General features: G+C 41.2%; 1 protein-coding gene across 1 annotated transcript in view; it reads right to left on the reverse strand.

Moving 5' to 3' along the window:
• The window catches only part of LOC145672646 (ATP-binding cassette sub-family A member 17-like), a 267,984-nt gene that overhangs the window by 43,813 nt on the left and 207,153 nt on the right, over positions 1 to 17,018 (reverse strand). The window lies entirely within an intron of this gene.

A 17,018-nucleotide genomic window follows, 5' to 3' on the forward strand; every position in this document is an offset into this window, starting at 1 on the left:
CCTGGTTCGAATTGTGAAAAAATCGCCTCTGGCCTTCAGCCGATACTGCAAAAACTATGAATGTGACACTAACATCTGTTATTTTCTACTACTTTTACATAGAAAGTAAACGCCTCTGTGATCCTCTGGTTCCAATTTTGAAAAATCAACGCCTCTGGGTCACAGTCGATGAGGGCTGTATTTGGAAGTCAACGCCTTGGGAGTATCACCATTCACCTCAGCGACAGCGAAAACTATTGATTTGACACTAATATCGGTCATTTTCAATTATTTTACATGTCTCGCAATTCTCCACCCCGGTGACTCCCGGCCCGCATACAATGCTGGCTGAATTTGAAAATCATCGCTAATGAAAGTATCACCATTTATCTCAGAGACCGCGAAAACTGTGAATTTCACACTAATATCGGTCATTGTGGATTATTTTTACATGTCTCGGTGATGCCCTGGCCCAAGTTCCTTAGCTCATGGGGACTAAATGTGAAAGTAAACGCTATCTTGAGTTTCACCATTAAGCTCAGTGACCCCGAAAGCTATGGATTTGACATTAATATGGGTCATTTTCGATTATTTTTACATGTCTCGAAATCCGCCCTCCCCTCTGGTGACCCCCGGCCCGCATACAAATGGGGGCTGAAGTCATCGCTAATGGTAGTGTTACCATTGATCTCAGCGACCGCGAAAACTATGGATTTGACACTAATATCAGTAATTTTCTACTACTTTTACATGTCCTATTAAACGCCCTCTGAGAGCTCCTGGTTCGAATTTTGAAAAAAAAAAACTCATCGGCTTGATCTGGAGTGAGGACCAAGGTACCCGTGACCAAATTTTGGTAACTTTCGGTCCACTCGTATGGTCTCCAGGCGGCACAAATACAGACAGACACACATAAACTCTTTATTTTATTTATATTAGATTATAATAATAATTATTATTATTATACTATTTCGGGTTTATTCTTTTGTTTTAAGCGTTCCGGCTATTGAGTCAAGTCTCTTTAAAGCACTGCTCTAGTCCCTGAATTCAGAGGACTATTCAAGAAATTACAGCCAGATAATTATAACATATATAAAGTACGGTATATTTATCAAATATCACATCATGAAATCTCTCTTGCTTTGCGTAGCAAAATAGTACATACATATGTAGCAAAATACTGTATTGCTGAAATATTTGATAGTGTATGTTTCAATTTTGGCTCACCACAAATTTATAGAAGCTCATTTGTCCAGTGCTACCCGGACATCTCCCAACCTTCTATTATATAGAAAAATAATAATTTATATTGATTTCGACACTTCGGTAGTATTTGTCGGTTTCAATTAATTTTACATGTCATCTCTCCCCATATATTGTATGTACAGGTTTGGTTAATTACTCCAGATGTACTGGGCTGGAACATAACCACATACACAAACACATTCCACATACACACAAAAGCACACGCTCCCATATTATAGCAGCCACTTTCTGCTCTTTCCTGGCAACACTTGCTTCCTCCCCCAACACTCATCCGGTAGTTTGCGGCGTATATGTGAAGAGATTCATTGCTTGTAATGTCCAGCTTGGCTGTACACGGCGATTTGCCGCGCCGGATTCTAGCAGGGAGATCCAGCTGTCTTTGCTCGCCGGATAAATGTCCGGCGACCGCCGCACATATGTGAAGAGCTTCATTGCTTGCAATGTCTTTCTACCTCGTCCGGCAATTCGCCGGAAACGGATCCGGCAAATCGCTGGATAATGTGAAAGGGACATTCACTAAGACCACACGACCGTTTAATCACTCGTGTAGTTTCACACTGTCAATAGTATCACAATTGTGCAAACCCATTGATCGTACTGGAATTTCGAATGTTCCCACGAAAAGTATGACAAGGGGTTGTTAGGTGTTTTTAGTTCACCGAAATCTGCGAGGTGTATGCATTAAGCTCACCACCTGAACATTTCTTTTCACCTCTGCTCCGTATCTTATCTACCCCAGATATCTCCTTTGTTTCCGGTAAAGAATCAGAAAGAAAAAGAGTTGGCAGTCAAATCATATTAAAATCTGAGAGGTTTACAGAAATAATACAGTCCAGTATAACATTACACTTGCGTTGGACAGAAGCATTTTTCGAACGCTGCTTATTATAAAGCAATTAATTCCAATTTATTATGGCATCATACAGCTACCGCCGTAGTAAATTCTTACGATGACCTTGGCGAGAAATATTCCCGGATCCCTGGGCAAGAAAAGTTTGTAACGCCTCCGTTTTTTAAATAGCTAAAATAATAATAATAATAATAATAATAATAATAATAATAATAATAATAATAATAATAATAATAATAATAATAATAATAATAATAATAATAATAATAACTAGCTGAGCCTGCGCTCTCTACACAGCGCACCATTCATATATGAGCGTGAATCTTCTTATTATTCCTCACATCTGTACATGTCCCTATGCAGACACAAGTGAAAGACGTCTTGATTAAAAAAAAAATCGGCAAGAGATACCGTAAAGGTGAGGCTTTTCGATTACTTTTTCAATATCTCGCACCGTTTGCAAGTATTGAGCCTACTCTCGTTGGAGTTTTTAATTCGTATATGATCAGTGTTTTCTTTCTTCTTGCATACAGTATGTAATAAGCAAATACATAAACTAACTAATTCTATGGTCTATGGAACCCGGAGGTTAAATGCCGCGTTCACAAAAGCTCTCCACTGAATTCTATCCTTAGCCAATTAGATCCAGTTTCTACTTTGTATTCTTATTTCTGCGAGATCCATCTTAATATTGTCCTCCCATTTGCGTCAAGGTCTTTCTAATGGTCGTTTTCGGGCTGGTCTTTCAGTTAAGGTTTTGAAAGCGTTCATTCTTTTTTCCATCCTGGCTAAATGACCTGCCCACGTGAGCCTCCTAGATTTGAAGACCCTAACGATGTTGGGTAAACCGTATAAATTATGTAGTTCCTCGTTATGAAGATTTCGCCATTCCCGATTCTCGTTTCTCTCGTGTCCGAATATTCGTCTCAGGATCTTGTTTTCAAATACTTTCAATCTATGTTCTTCTTTCAGAGTAAGCGACCATGTTTCGCAACCGTACAGAACAACAGGCATTATTATCGTTTTATATATTTTAAAATTAGCTAATATATATATATAATCAACTATAATGTCAGTGATATATGGTGTTCACTGGGCAAAAGACTCCAAACAATAAAGAGTAAACTTAGTCTGAAGAAATGGTTATCCTTCGTTTTTCATTATAGTTTGGCCATGGAACAAACGCCTGAGAGATATACAACCCCTATATACAATTATGTGGTGCTGGAATGTATAATAGGTAGGATATGATGTTTTTTTCAAATTTCAACACTTCCAATGTACCCGTAAAACTATAATAAAGAAATATTGGCGAAGCTTTCTTTAAATATTGAGTTAGAACTGAACAATCTACGCAAAATTTGTAATCGATTAGTGAAAACTTCATCTTTCTAGAGTCTGTAGTTTCCGAGTTCTCACTCTCGAAAGGATTTGCCAGAAACATATAAACGTCTACAAACGTATAGTTTTAAAAATTTCAAAAATGGCAGCACAATTCTTTTGCATTTATTTTGGAGAAGGCTTATTAAAATGCAAAGGCTTTGAACAATATTAATTTAAAAGGATAAACTTTATGGAAAAGATCTCTTTAAGTAATTTATTTAAAGTACACATACTTTAAAATATTTGTCTTTGTTATAAACATGAAATCACAAACAATCGTAAATCAAAGGTTTGAAATCAAAAGTTATAGGTTGGATCTCTAACCACGTTAAGGTTCTCAAAAACATCCACATGACATCACCTTAGTAACACCTCAAGAAAAAGAGAACGCCATATCAAGCTTCTGCCTGCAAAAAAAGCACCTGGGCCTGATGGAATTCGAAATGACATACTGAAACATCCAAGTCAAAAATTATTGGTCTTTTCGACATATTTATTCAATGCCATCTTTCAACTATGCTACTTCCCAAAGACCTGGAAGGAACCACGTATAATTACCATCCTCAAACCTGGAAAGAATCGCTGCTTCCAGAAAATCATAAGCCGATAAGTCTTCTGTCCCATTGGAGTAAATCATTTGAGCGTGTGTTTGTCTGGAGATTGAAACAGCATGTCGACAATAGTGATCTTCTACCCTTCCATCAGTTTGGGTTTCGTGCTCAACATAGCACTACTACGCAACTCGTACGAGTAGTAGATCACTTAACAGTGGCTTTCAACAGTGTAGCTGGATGTCTCAAAAGCTTTTGATAAAGTCTGGTTAGCAAGACTATTATATAAGCTACACGCCCAAGGTCCGGATAGTATTCTGCATTTACTTCGTTCTTACCTCGTTGCCAGAAAATTTCATGTGTCTGTTGATGGTGTCAAAGGGCGCTGTACTTTCACCACTTTCAATCTGTATACAGCCAATCTTCCAACCCTACCACATTGCTTCTTAGAAACGTACGCCAACGATACCGCCTTTTTCACAACAAGCAGTTCACTTGGACAGTGTTATATCTATATGCAACGTCAACTGAACAGTTTTCAGGAATGGGCCACACGTTGGAGGATTAAAGTAAATGCCGACAAAAGTTGAACTGTTATTCACAGTAGAAGACGTATCCGCGCCAGTCGAAATCTAATATATGAGAACGCATACATTCCTCACGCCACACACTAAATACTTGGGAGTGATCTTAGAGCGTGGGCTAACGTTCGCTGCGCACATCAAGGACATAAAGCAAAGAGCATTACGCAAAATCACAGCATTATATCCCATTTTTCGCTGCAGTTCAATTTCTCATGAGACCCAAGTGCACATATTCAAGATGATAGTCCTGTCCACACTTTCTTATGCATGCCCTGCCTGGCAACATGCCTCATACAGCCACCTTCAGACACTCGAAGGTGTGCAAACTAGAGCCGGTCGTATCATTACTGGTCACGACAGATATACTCACAACCGCCAAATTCTGGAAGATTTAGAGCTACCTCCTGTTAGAGAAGTATTACGCTATCTCCACCGTAAGTTCTGGCGTACCTTACCCAGGCATATTAACCCAGCTATTGCTAATATGGGCACCGAATGCGCTCTCCGGAACGTCCATCGCATGCCACGCATATAATAACTCTCGAAAGCTCGCCTAAAGTCACCATCAGCCACTCTGCGACAGTTGCAGATGTAGCCTACCACACTCACCAACTCAGTAGTAATACCCAGCTTTTTACCTGTACATCTGTATTTCTGATCTATTTCATTCTACTCATGGAGTCAGGGGCTTTGGCCCGATACTCTACATAAAACTTCAACATTACCGTGACCGTAACCGTGACGTTAAGGTTGGCATACACCGCAGCGCCTACAAAATTCAATAAACCGACGTGCAGATCCAACATCTGCTTCTCTGCGCCCATCTATCAACCATTCCTTAGAATCCAATAATCAACTTACCACTCCGATCCAACCACACGATATTTGACAAACATAGCTCCGTAAACGAAACACTGCCCCAGGCTTTGATTCTGTTACCTATGTTCTTATCAGGCAAGTATCACCTGCTTTTCTACTTTCCTCCTGCGAACTGGATTTTTCCCAATCGACTGGAAATACTCAAAAGTTCTTCTATTTCCCAAACCTAACAAACCTCTATTTGACGTACAGTCTTATCGCCCTGTTCACCTCACCAGTTGCCTTTGCAAAATATTGGAACGCATTCTAGTCCGCCGCATGCACGCTCATCTTACAACTCATAACCTACTTCCTATTCATCAAGCCGGTTTTAGACCTCGTTTTGGTACGCTGGATCAGTTATTACGATCTGTTACGGCTGTTTATGATCAATGCAACACAGGCTTTCCTTCTTGTCTGGTAGCCTTTGATCTAGAAAAAGCTTTCGACAAAGTTTGGCACCCTGGTTTACTATACAAACTCCATAACCATTTTCTACCATCCTCATATATCAAATTCATCCATTCTTTGTTACTAGGACGACTAGCATATATCTCTATTAACGGAACACTTTCCCATCCGATCTTCATCCAATCTCTCGTTCCTCAAGGCTCGTCACTGTCTCCTTTATTATACTTATTGTATGTTGCCGACCTTGTTGTTCCAAAGATCAGCATATTTCAGTTTGCTGCCGACACCGCATTTTTCACGACAGCCCGCACAGTGCAATCCATCAGTAAAACTATGCAAACGACAATTGATGCATTCGTTCACTGGTGTAATATATTGCGGTTAAGTATTAATTCTACCAAAACTCAGGCTATTGTTTTCCTGCCACGTAGACGCCGTTCACGAATATACAGGAATCCAAGTCAATTAAACCTCCAAGTAGATAATACACCTACCATGGTGTCAAATAAATTGACTTATCTTGGTGTCACATTTGACTCCAAACTTACTTGGACCCCACACCTCACCAAGATCATACGCCAAGCGCAAAATCGACTCAACCTCCTCAAGCGCTTAGTTGGTACAATCTGAGGATTAAAACTGTTAACAGTACTTAATACATGTAAACCATTTACACGCAGTACCTTAACATACGGTCACACTGCCTGGACATCGGCACCGCCAAAATTCTATCAGAAATTGACTATCCTAGAGCGCCATGCTCTACGCCTAGCACATCGCATCAGCTTACCACACCCGACACGGTTGCTTTACGAGCTGATTGACTTTCCACTTTTATTGCGCCATCTCGAACAGCTTCGTAGTCGGTACGTTTGCAAGCGAATTTACCGGCAGCATCCCATGTAACTTGATGTTCTACGATACAATCGGGATCACGACTCATCCTCAACTTACGTTGATACTCCCTTACAGCACTTCATGACTTGCAACTGGATGATGCTGTAGTGGATCCCGAAATCTTTCACGTCTACGAAACACGTGAACTTTCATCATTCATATATCCATCATATGCACCGTAACTGCCTATTAACATGCGCTTCCTCTGTCTTCATCAGTTCCTGAACCGCCCGAGAAACAGAAGATAACTTCCATTCGTCAGTACTAACAAATACCTTGTGATGTGTCGTTAAGAGCACTGCATTTCATCTTCATCTACTTCTGTCCCCACTGCCTCCTGCACTATATTCATTCCAGTTTTGCATTCGTCTTAACTCAGCAGTACATTGTAATAAATGTATTATTTTCTGCAATATTGCTGTCTCATGCTTATATTATGCTTGTACTTCATTAGAGGTTATTGTTACCCTCCAATAACCTTTCTGTGTATATATGTACTTAACAAATAAATAAATATTATATATTTGTACATTTCTTAAACCAACCACATTAAACTGCAATCTACCTTTTATATGAAGCACTTACCCGAAGAAAGGGCAAAACCCTTTAGGGGGATTACGGACAAAAAAAAACAGGTTAAGCACATATTTTCCCAGAACTGTGCTCAGAAGCTTCCCTAATTATATGGTGACGATTTTTTGAAACACCTTCCTTTTCCTCATCCTGGGCCTCACCTGTCTCTTTCTCACGAACCGTCCGTCAGACTTATCTAGCCAAGGGCAGCCGGATCCATAGATCGAGCCAGGAAAGTTGCCTCACCTGGACAACTATCCAAACGGATTGTCCCACCTTACTCATATTTCACATCATACATCACTGCTTCATTGTTTCGGCTCACGGCTCTCCATTATTGCTGATCCTCCTGGTACCACTAAATCCTCGGTGGACGGACGCCATCGCAGTCTTCCTCCTGTGTTTGCCATTCCCTCTGGTTCAGCTTCGAAAGTTGCCAAAGGATTCGAGCAACAGACAGCGTACGCAGTCAGGCAGTTCTACTGCCTCTACAACTTCCAACATCTCCACGAGATCCAGATCACCACATGATCAACAGCTCTATGCAGATTTAGTTAAACAGCCTCGCCATCCGGCAAAGAAACAACATCGAAATAATGTTGTCGATACTTCTGACATGGAAGCCCAGCCGACAGACATTAATCATTCATCTAATCTTCATTCTTCCTCACCAAATCATCCGATACTTCACTTATTTCTGCTACAAAATTTTGATACAAAGTATAGTAACGAGAAATTCGTAACTATTCAAATCCGCAAGTTTCTACCGAGTGCTGCGTTTAGGGATATGGTTTTAGATTTGAGGCTGTCTCGTCTCGAAAATGTGCTCTAAAAGTGATTTCTCGACTCGAAAAATGTATTCTTGTCTATTAGAAGAGCTGTGTCTAGACTCGGATTTTGTCAGGAAAATTCTGTGTTGACTCGTCCCGTGCGCATCCCTAGCTCCTTTGTCTCAAGTCATCAAGACACGCAACGGCATGATACTCAAATCACCGGATCCTAGTTAAGCTATATTAATTCGGAATGAAGCGTTCTTTGAAATCTTTGGGAAGCAAGCTACCCTTACATCCCTTAACTCAGTCAAACGCAAACAAGCGCCTTCACCGAAATGGCCTCCATTACTTTCAGTTGTCATTCGTGGGGTTGATCCGACGTATACTGATAAGGAGGTTCAAGAAGAGCTCCAATACGAAGGGCATACTATACATAAAGCTGTTCGCATAAGAAACAATCCTGGTGCCACCTATATGGTCCGTATATTCATGCCCTCTCAAGACACCATCAACAACTTGTTATCTCATGGAGCATACATTTAGAAACGTAGACACCGTGTTGAGCCTTCCAGGTCGTCTGCACCTTTACCGCTACCCTGTGAAAAATTACAACAGTACAATTCCCATCACAAATCTGCCTGTAAAAATCCTATTGTTTGCGGCTTTTGTTCTGTACCTCATCAGACTCGTGCTTCCATAAACATGACCCAGCCCCGGAAATGTCCTACTTACACTGAACAACATCCAGCTTATAGTTATAAGTGTCCCATCCCGAACTTGTTGTTCCTCTGAGAACCACTGAATCATCCACTTCCACTGATTACCCCGTTGACGATCCCGTCACAGTTACTAAATTACTAGAATTCCTTTCTCTTACTTTACAAAACATTCACCTTTTCCACCGCCAGCATATTTTACAACAAATTATTGCCGCTGCGAAATCTACATTTCATGTATCATTACATGCCACCTACTGTAATAACTATGTCCACTTTCACACCACTCGCCTCAAGACATCAGTATAATTGTGCCCAATATGGATGTAGTATTTTTATTTCTCAACATCTGATCTCTTCTTAAGCATAAAGTAGTCTTCGAAACACTGTGTTAGCACAAGTCACAGCTTTCCTCCTGAATGAAACCTTTCTCAAACCGACTTCATTCTGCTCCATATCTCGTTACGCATTACTTCGCCACGATAACCCTATGCCAGTCCTCAGAGCCAATAGTGGAGCTGCAATAGGTTTCCGTCACACCATTCCGTTAAGTTCTCACAAATATGCTCTCTTACATCTCCCTGAATATCTTATTACCACATTGTATTTCCGTAATATCGCCATCACTCTTGCTACTATCTATGTGCACCCCGGCCTTCCTATACCTCATCCGTTCTTCTCACACATTTCACATACGTATAAGCACTTCATTATTTTGGCCGATGTCAACTTCCATAGCCATTAAAATGCCGATCAAAGCTCTTTTACTGACTTAATCACTGTTCATACCACAGACAGACTTCTCAATCTTCCTCGCTCTACTTGTTCTATCACGAATACCACTCCAGATATAGCAATAGTCTCAAATACCATAATTAATCATTGGACTATTGATGTTCTCGACTAAATGCGCTGTGATCATGCACCTATCAAGCTTATTTATCATTCAGGTCTGACTTCCGTCAATTCGCCACCTTTACCACGTATATCACTCCATTACGACAAAGCCAACTAGTCCCAATATCGCACCTATCTCGAAAACATCTTGGCTGATTCCGAAACTCCTAGTATACCAGATGAATTTTCACATAAGATTAATCTCATAACCACTTCCATTCAACAGGCATCTGCACTTTACATTTCTCAATCTGAATCAATCCCATACCCTCCAAAATTACTACCACAATATCTAGCATTAGTACGTCGATCACGCCACTCTTACCGCAAATTTCTTCGCACCAGAAATCCAAAAGCTCTAAGACTTCATCACCAACTTCAACGAACGGTTAACAACTATATTTCTGCTTACAAATTACGCCAGTGGGTTAAACCTTGTAATCAACTCTCCGATACAACTCGTCCTACTTGCTATTGGAAAGGCTTTAATTCTCTTTGTGGCAAACACTCTAAGACTCCATATCTTATTATTTTACATAACGACAACGAAAAAGCAAACGCATTTGCTGTATATCTCCAAACCATCTTCACACCCTCAGAGTCCGACAACTTTCCTAGTGGTTGAATCGCGAATATTTTAAATACGGTTTGATTACTTACCTCCCTGAGGATTAAGGAAACAACGATGGAGTTGATTATAAGCTTCTACGAAGGCTAGCACACCAAATTGATCTTTACTGTTGACGAACCTGCTATTCTCTTGGGTTAACGATTTCTTTTTGATATTCTTCTCTTCGGAGGCAGATATCACCGTAACTTGTTGACGACTTTGGTATCTCCACCGGCTAACGATTTATGTTAGTGCTTCCTCTTCGGAGGAGTAGACACCTTAATAAACTCAACCTTAGAACTTTGCTCTAAAACCACAGCATATACAGGGACCGTCAGTACCCTCGTTTGTGGTAAGCTGGCGCCATCTCCCAGTTTAGTTATAAAGATGGATACTCAGAGGACAACAAAATCAGATAATAAAAAGTACAATCACCCTGGATTCCAGGTCATAGGGGCAAAATAATAAAATCTATGTACAAACCAGAAGATTTTCTAGTGCGTTTAGGGAACAAGAAGCAAAAAGCCGATCCAGCGAAATCGAACACCACCACACTTAAGCAGCCAGTTTTTCACAACCATCTACTTCGAGTAAGCCTGAAGATATGGATTTCACGGTAGTAGGAACGCTAAAGAGACGTAAGTTTTTCTTAGCAAACATCAACAAGGCAGAACACCTCACTAATAGTCCCTCAAAATATCCACCTCTCGCACTCAGAAATAAGTTCGATGTTTTGTCCCCAGCACAATCAGATAACGCTAGTACTAACACTAAAATTGCTGCTACAAATGAACCACCCAGTTTCAAGCCTCCTCCGATTTTCATCTACGGAATTACCAACACTTATACATTTATTAAGATCTTGTCACGAGCATTGAAGGAGCCCCCTCTAGCTCAGCCTAATAAGGAGCGCCTTCGCATTCAAGCGGCAACCAAAGATGATTATAATTTTATCAAGATTTATTTCGAACAAACGATAACTGAGTATACTACAAGGGTACCAAAAAATGAAAATCCTATTAAGGTGGTTGTCCGAGAACTGCCTATTGACACTGACTTAGACGATCTGATGGATGAATTTATCCGTCTGGTGCCATAAACAAACAAGCGTACATCAAATGTCTCGTAAAAGCAAGACGGATAACAAGAAAGCTATGATGCCACTGTTTTTGATTGCTTTGGAACGAACTGCAGATGTTAAGATGATATATGATATCAACAACCAACTTCGTTACGAGGTCCAAATCGAACCATACAAGCCTCTATCGATGCTAGTGTTACAGATGCCAACGCTTCGGGCATTCACAGGACACCTGCCAAGCGTGTCCGAACTGTCTCAAATGTGGGCAATTTCATTTTACCCACTCCTGCAGTAAATCAGACACCTCCACACCACCAGCCACTTGCGCTAACTGTCACGGAGATCACCCCGCGAATTACCGTGGCTGTCCAGTATTCAAAGCCCATTCCGAGGCTCTTAAATTGCGGGCACAGCAGCCGAGAAAATTTCAAGATAAAGAAGAGAAAAGTTTCAACAAACCATGAGCAGAGACAATTTCCATTCCCACTATTGTTAATATCCAACCTGTGCCTACGGACAATGAAGACGCTGAAGTTCCCACTGCTTCCCACACCCAACCAGCTTCTGCCGTAAAACAGGAGAATCCTAAAGAAGACCTGGACATAAAGTCCATTCTTTCATTCCTCAAGGGGTTACATTCCCACATAATAATAACGCATATTAAACGTGGTATTACCCGTTTCCGTCAACCACCAGAGTCAACATCCAAGGATGCAGCAGTTATAGAAACAATAGCGGAAATGGTTGACGATGGCTGTTTCTAACTCCAGTTTCCTACATCATACACTTATCCTTGCTACATGGAATGCAGATGCCCTCGAGGGGCAGAAACAAATGCTAATTAGATTTCTCACACTCCATAAAGTTGACGTCATGATAAATTGGGCAGACAGAAAGGAGGATTACTAATTATAATCAAAAAGGCGTTCCCAGTCAGTTTGATTACAATACCACCCCTACTTACTTTGGAGCCACTTGCTGTTGAGCTAGTCACTTCAGAGGTTCCATCAATATTGGTCACTAGGTACAGGTCCCCGGCCACACAACTAGAGCCCACTGACTTCGATGTTATTTGTAACTTAGGGCCAAAAGTCATTTTAGCGGGAGATCTTAATGCTAAACATGGAGAATGGGACTCTGTTACTCCAAACACTGCTCGAGACGCTTTTCACCAATATCTCCTCACGTCCAACTTCATCAGTGCTCCGCCAGACCCAACTTATCATCCAAACTCGGCGTACAACCCGATGTGCTTGACGTCGCTCTTTGCAAAGATGTATCCTTTACCGTCCATCCTTATATCATCTCAGATTTAAACTCTGACTACGATCCAGTAATTTTTCACGTCTCACACCGCAACATCGCCCATTCTGCCCCTATCTTCAAGCAAATAGAAACCGATTGGGATATGTTTAAACAAAAACTAAACACTATGATAGATCTACGAGATCGGACAGCCACCATTGAGGACATCGATCAAGTGGATTCTCACATCACATTAGTACTTCGAACAGCAGAGTCAGCGAGTTCCACTATCAAAATCTCTCCAACGCACACAGGAAATTGCGACAGTCTACATCTACAGATCTGTCTACATTTATAACGTTGGGCTAGAAGCCGATGGCAGCAGACACTACATCTAGTATACAAAACATTATGGAATAAATTGCGTACGAAACTCAAGATGCTCACACAGCGACAATATCAACAATACTCGGAAGATACTTTTTGAAATTTCACGGCAAATGATCATGAAACTTGGGCATACTCTAAAGCCTTTTAGCGTGCTACAAATGCTTCAAGAGCTAGTGTCCTTCAATTACCACAAGGACTGACTCAAGACCCTTAGTCGCAAGCGGATACTTTCTGGAAGAACAGTTCTAACGTAACAGAGCACGTCTCCATCCTTATCTCAAACAGCTCATCCGAACCACAGTATATAGAATAAATACACAAAACAGTACACATGACATCACCATAGTTACATCTCGAGAAATAGAAAGACATATCAAATGTCCGCCAGCGAAGAGACCATCTGGGCCTGACAAAATTCGACCTGATATCCTAAGACACCCAACCAGAAAACACTGGTCTTCCTAACCTATTTATTTAATGCTATCTTTTAATTATACTATTTCCCGAAGACCTGGAAGGAAGCTCTATTATCACCATCCAAAAGCCCGGAGGAATCCACTTCTCCAGGAAAACTATACGCCGATAAGTCTTCTGTGACACCTGAATAAACTCTTTGAACGTGTTTTTTTCTGGAGGCTGAAACAGCATGTAGTTACTACCGGTAGAGACCATCCAACATTCCATCAGTTCGGGTTTTGTGCCCAACCTAGCACTACTACACAACTCGTGCGAGTACTGGATCATTTAGCAGTGGCTTTGAACAGAAACAACACACCCTTGGAGTCTACCTGGATGTCTCAAAAGTTTTTGAAAAATCTGGTTAGCTGGACTTTTATATAAACTATACACGCAAGGTTTTTCGGATCGTCTTCTACATTTACTTCGTTCCTACCTCATTGGCAGAAAATTTCATGTGTCTGTTGACGGTGTTAAATCCACGTCTAGACCCAATAAAGCAGGTGTTGCACACGGAGCTGCAGTTTCACCGCTTTTATATAATCTATATACAGCAGATATCTCGACATTACCCCATTGCATTGTTGCAACATACGCTGACGATACTGCCTTTTTCACGACCAGTAGCTCACTTGCACACTGTATTATCTACATGCAACATCAACTCATGGGTTTTCAGGAATGAGCAAGACGTTAGAGAGTCAAAATCAATGCAGACAAAAGCTGTGCTGTCATCAGCAATCGGAGACGCTTCCGCGCTACTCGAAATCTAAACTATGAGAACGCACGCATTCCTCATGCTACGTACGCCAAATACTTGGGTGTAACTTTAGATCGTTGTCTAACTTTCGCCACACACATCAGAGACATAAAACAGAGATCATTACGAAAAATCTCAGCATTGTACTTCATCTTGCGCTGTAGCTCCCTTTCTCACAAAGTCCGAGTTCACGTCTTCAAAATTTTAGTCCTGGCTACAATCTCTTATGCATGCCCTGCCACATAGTCACATACAGACACTCGAAAGTGTATAAAGTCAAGCTGGTCGTATAATCACTGGACACGACACGACGACAACATGAAACAGCCAGACGCTGGAATATTTAGAGCTACCCACTGTGAGAGACGTTCTACGGCATCTCCACAGTAAATTCTGTTGTACTTTACCCAGACATATAAACACAGCTATAGCTAATATCGTCACCGAATGCGCTCTGCGGAACGTCCATCGAACACCACGCATTTAACGTCTCTCCAGAACTGGTAAAGAAGTCATAATCACCTACTCTGCGACAGTTGCAGATGTAGTCTCCCATACATAACAAAATAATAGAAGCACCCAACAAACTACCAGCACATCTTAATATATTCTTTATAACAAATTACTCGTGGAGTCAAGGGCTCCGGTCGGAACTCTATACATAAGCACAAAATTACCGTGACCGTGACCATGACCGTGCTTTTGTTCATCATACTTCGCTGTTTTCCATCTTTTTCACTGGAGGCACTGCTTGCATTGTCAAGTCTAGGCTAGGATTATTACGTGCTTGTGGACGTACGGTAAGACTTAGTTACGGACGAGAAAGTGAAAGAGACTATCGGTTTCACCCAAGTGGAGAGTGTCTTACCGTACACACCAGTGTACATAATTTTCGGAAGCTCAGCTTCATCATTCATACATCATTTCTTCTTCATCATGATTTTCACTGCAACTTACTACAGGACGGAGATTATCACCAGCTCAGACTGCCTTATGGCATCTCAACGCGTGAGTGGCCAACACTCTGGCTTACCATCATTTGTACCGCAACCCTCCTGCTCTTCCGGGAAATCGGTAAGATGGAGATGTCATTCATTGGAACGGATTTCTGCCAGGCAGGGCTCTTCAGCTCGCTCCCGTTCTCCAGCAGCATCAACAAAACTTCCGCCTGCTAAAAGACAGCATAAGATCCGTGACGCTAGTTCCAAATCTTCAATGAATATTGACATTCACGACGATAATCAATTTCCTAATCTGCCTCCACCGGGTCGACCAGCTTTGTATTCTTATTTACTTCAAAACATTGATCTGAAATTCGCTAATACGTGCCAATATCACTCAGATCATAAAGGGCAGGAACGGAATGATAATCAAGACACCTGATCCAGAATTTCTCCGTACAATCCGGCACAAGTTCAGTTTCGAAATTTTCGGAGCAAAATCTACCATGACCAGGCTCAGTGACCAACGTACTAAACAGCCACCACCACCAAAAAGGCATCCACTCTATCTATTGTTATTCATGGTGTAGATCGGAGTTATAGTGATGATGAAGTCCTTGAAGAACTCAAGTTAGAAGGATACACTATCATCAAATGTATCAGGATCAAAAGCGACCATGGTCCGACATACATGGTGCGCGTTCTTACCAATTCTCAGCAGACTATTGATGACTTGCTTACTCGAGGTCCCTATATCTACAAACAGCGCCATCGTGTAGAACCGTCTCGCACCTCTTCCCCATTACCTTTTCACTGTGGGCGCTGTCAAGTCTATGGTGAGCACTCTACTTCTCAGTGTAAAATCCCGTTTAAGTGTGGCTACTGTTCAGGTCCATACTCTACTCGCAGTTGTACAAATTTACAATCACCTCCGACGTGTTCCACAAATGCCGGTCCAAACCAGCTCCTGAGCCACCAAAACGAGAAACAGTAGTACCAATGCGCATACCTGAACAAATCCAACCACCTACAATTCCAGCACTTCAACAGCCTGTAACTGTTCATCAGCTTTTAACATTTCTTACTCTTTCTTAACAAAATTTCATCCGTTCTTACATAACCGCATCGCTCAACAAATTCAGTATGCAGCCAAGGCAATTTTCCATGCCAACATCTGTCCAACATATTCAGGCAATAATGTATATTATCATTCATATGTACTTGAAACCGAAGTCTAAACGCTATCCAGTCACAATCCATATTATTCTGTATTCCATTATAGCGCTCTCTTTTTTATTTTTAAACATCCGCTCTATACCACAGCATAAGCCGCTTTTTGAAGCGCTTTTACTGGAATAACGCATAAATACCTTTATCCATAATGATACTCATCTCACCCACAGACTGCCTTGCCGCATATCTCGCTATGACTCTGCATAATCTGCGAAACGTATACGGTCTCGTTCACCACTCGCTTCAACGGAGATCGAGGTCGATCCACAACAGAAACCTACTATGGTGTCTCAAAATCTCACTTCAACACAGACTAATATCGAACTTCTTTATCACATCCTTCTCACTCACTACGACGCTAAATACACCAATCCAAAAACGACCCTTCTGCAAATAATGAAGTATGTTCCTCGAGTTGGGGATACTCTCGCTCAAATAGTTAAAACCAAAAATGGCTACATCCTTAAATCAAAAGATCCAAATTTTGGTATAACTATACGCATTAAAGCATCTTACGACATCTTTGGTAAGAGTGCTAAATTGTCGAAACTAACGGACAAACGA

The sequence above is a fragment of the Thermobia domestica genome, chromosome 16 (assembly GCF_964235325.1).
Source record: "Thermobia domestica chromosome 16, izTheDome1.hap1.1, whole genome shotgun sequence".
Taxonomy (NCBI): domain Eukaryota; kingdom Metazoa; phylum Arthropoda; class Insecta; order Zygentoma; family Lepismatidae; genus Thermobia; species Thermobia domestica.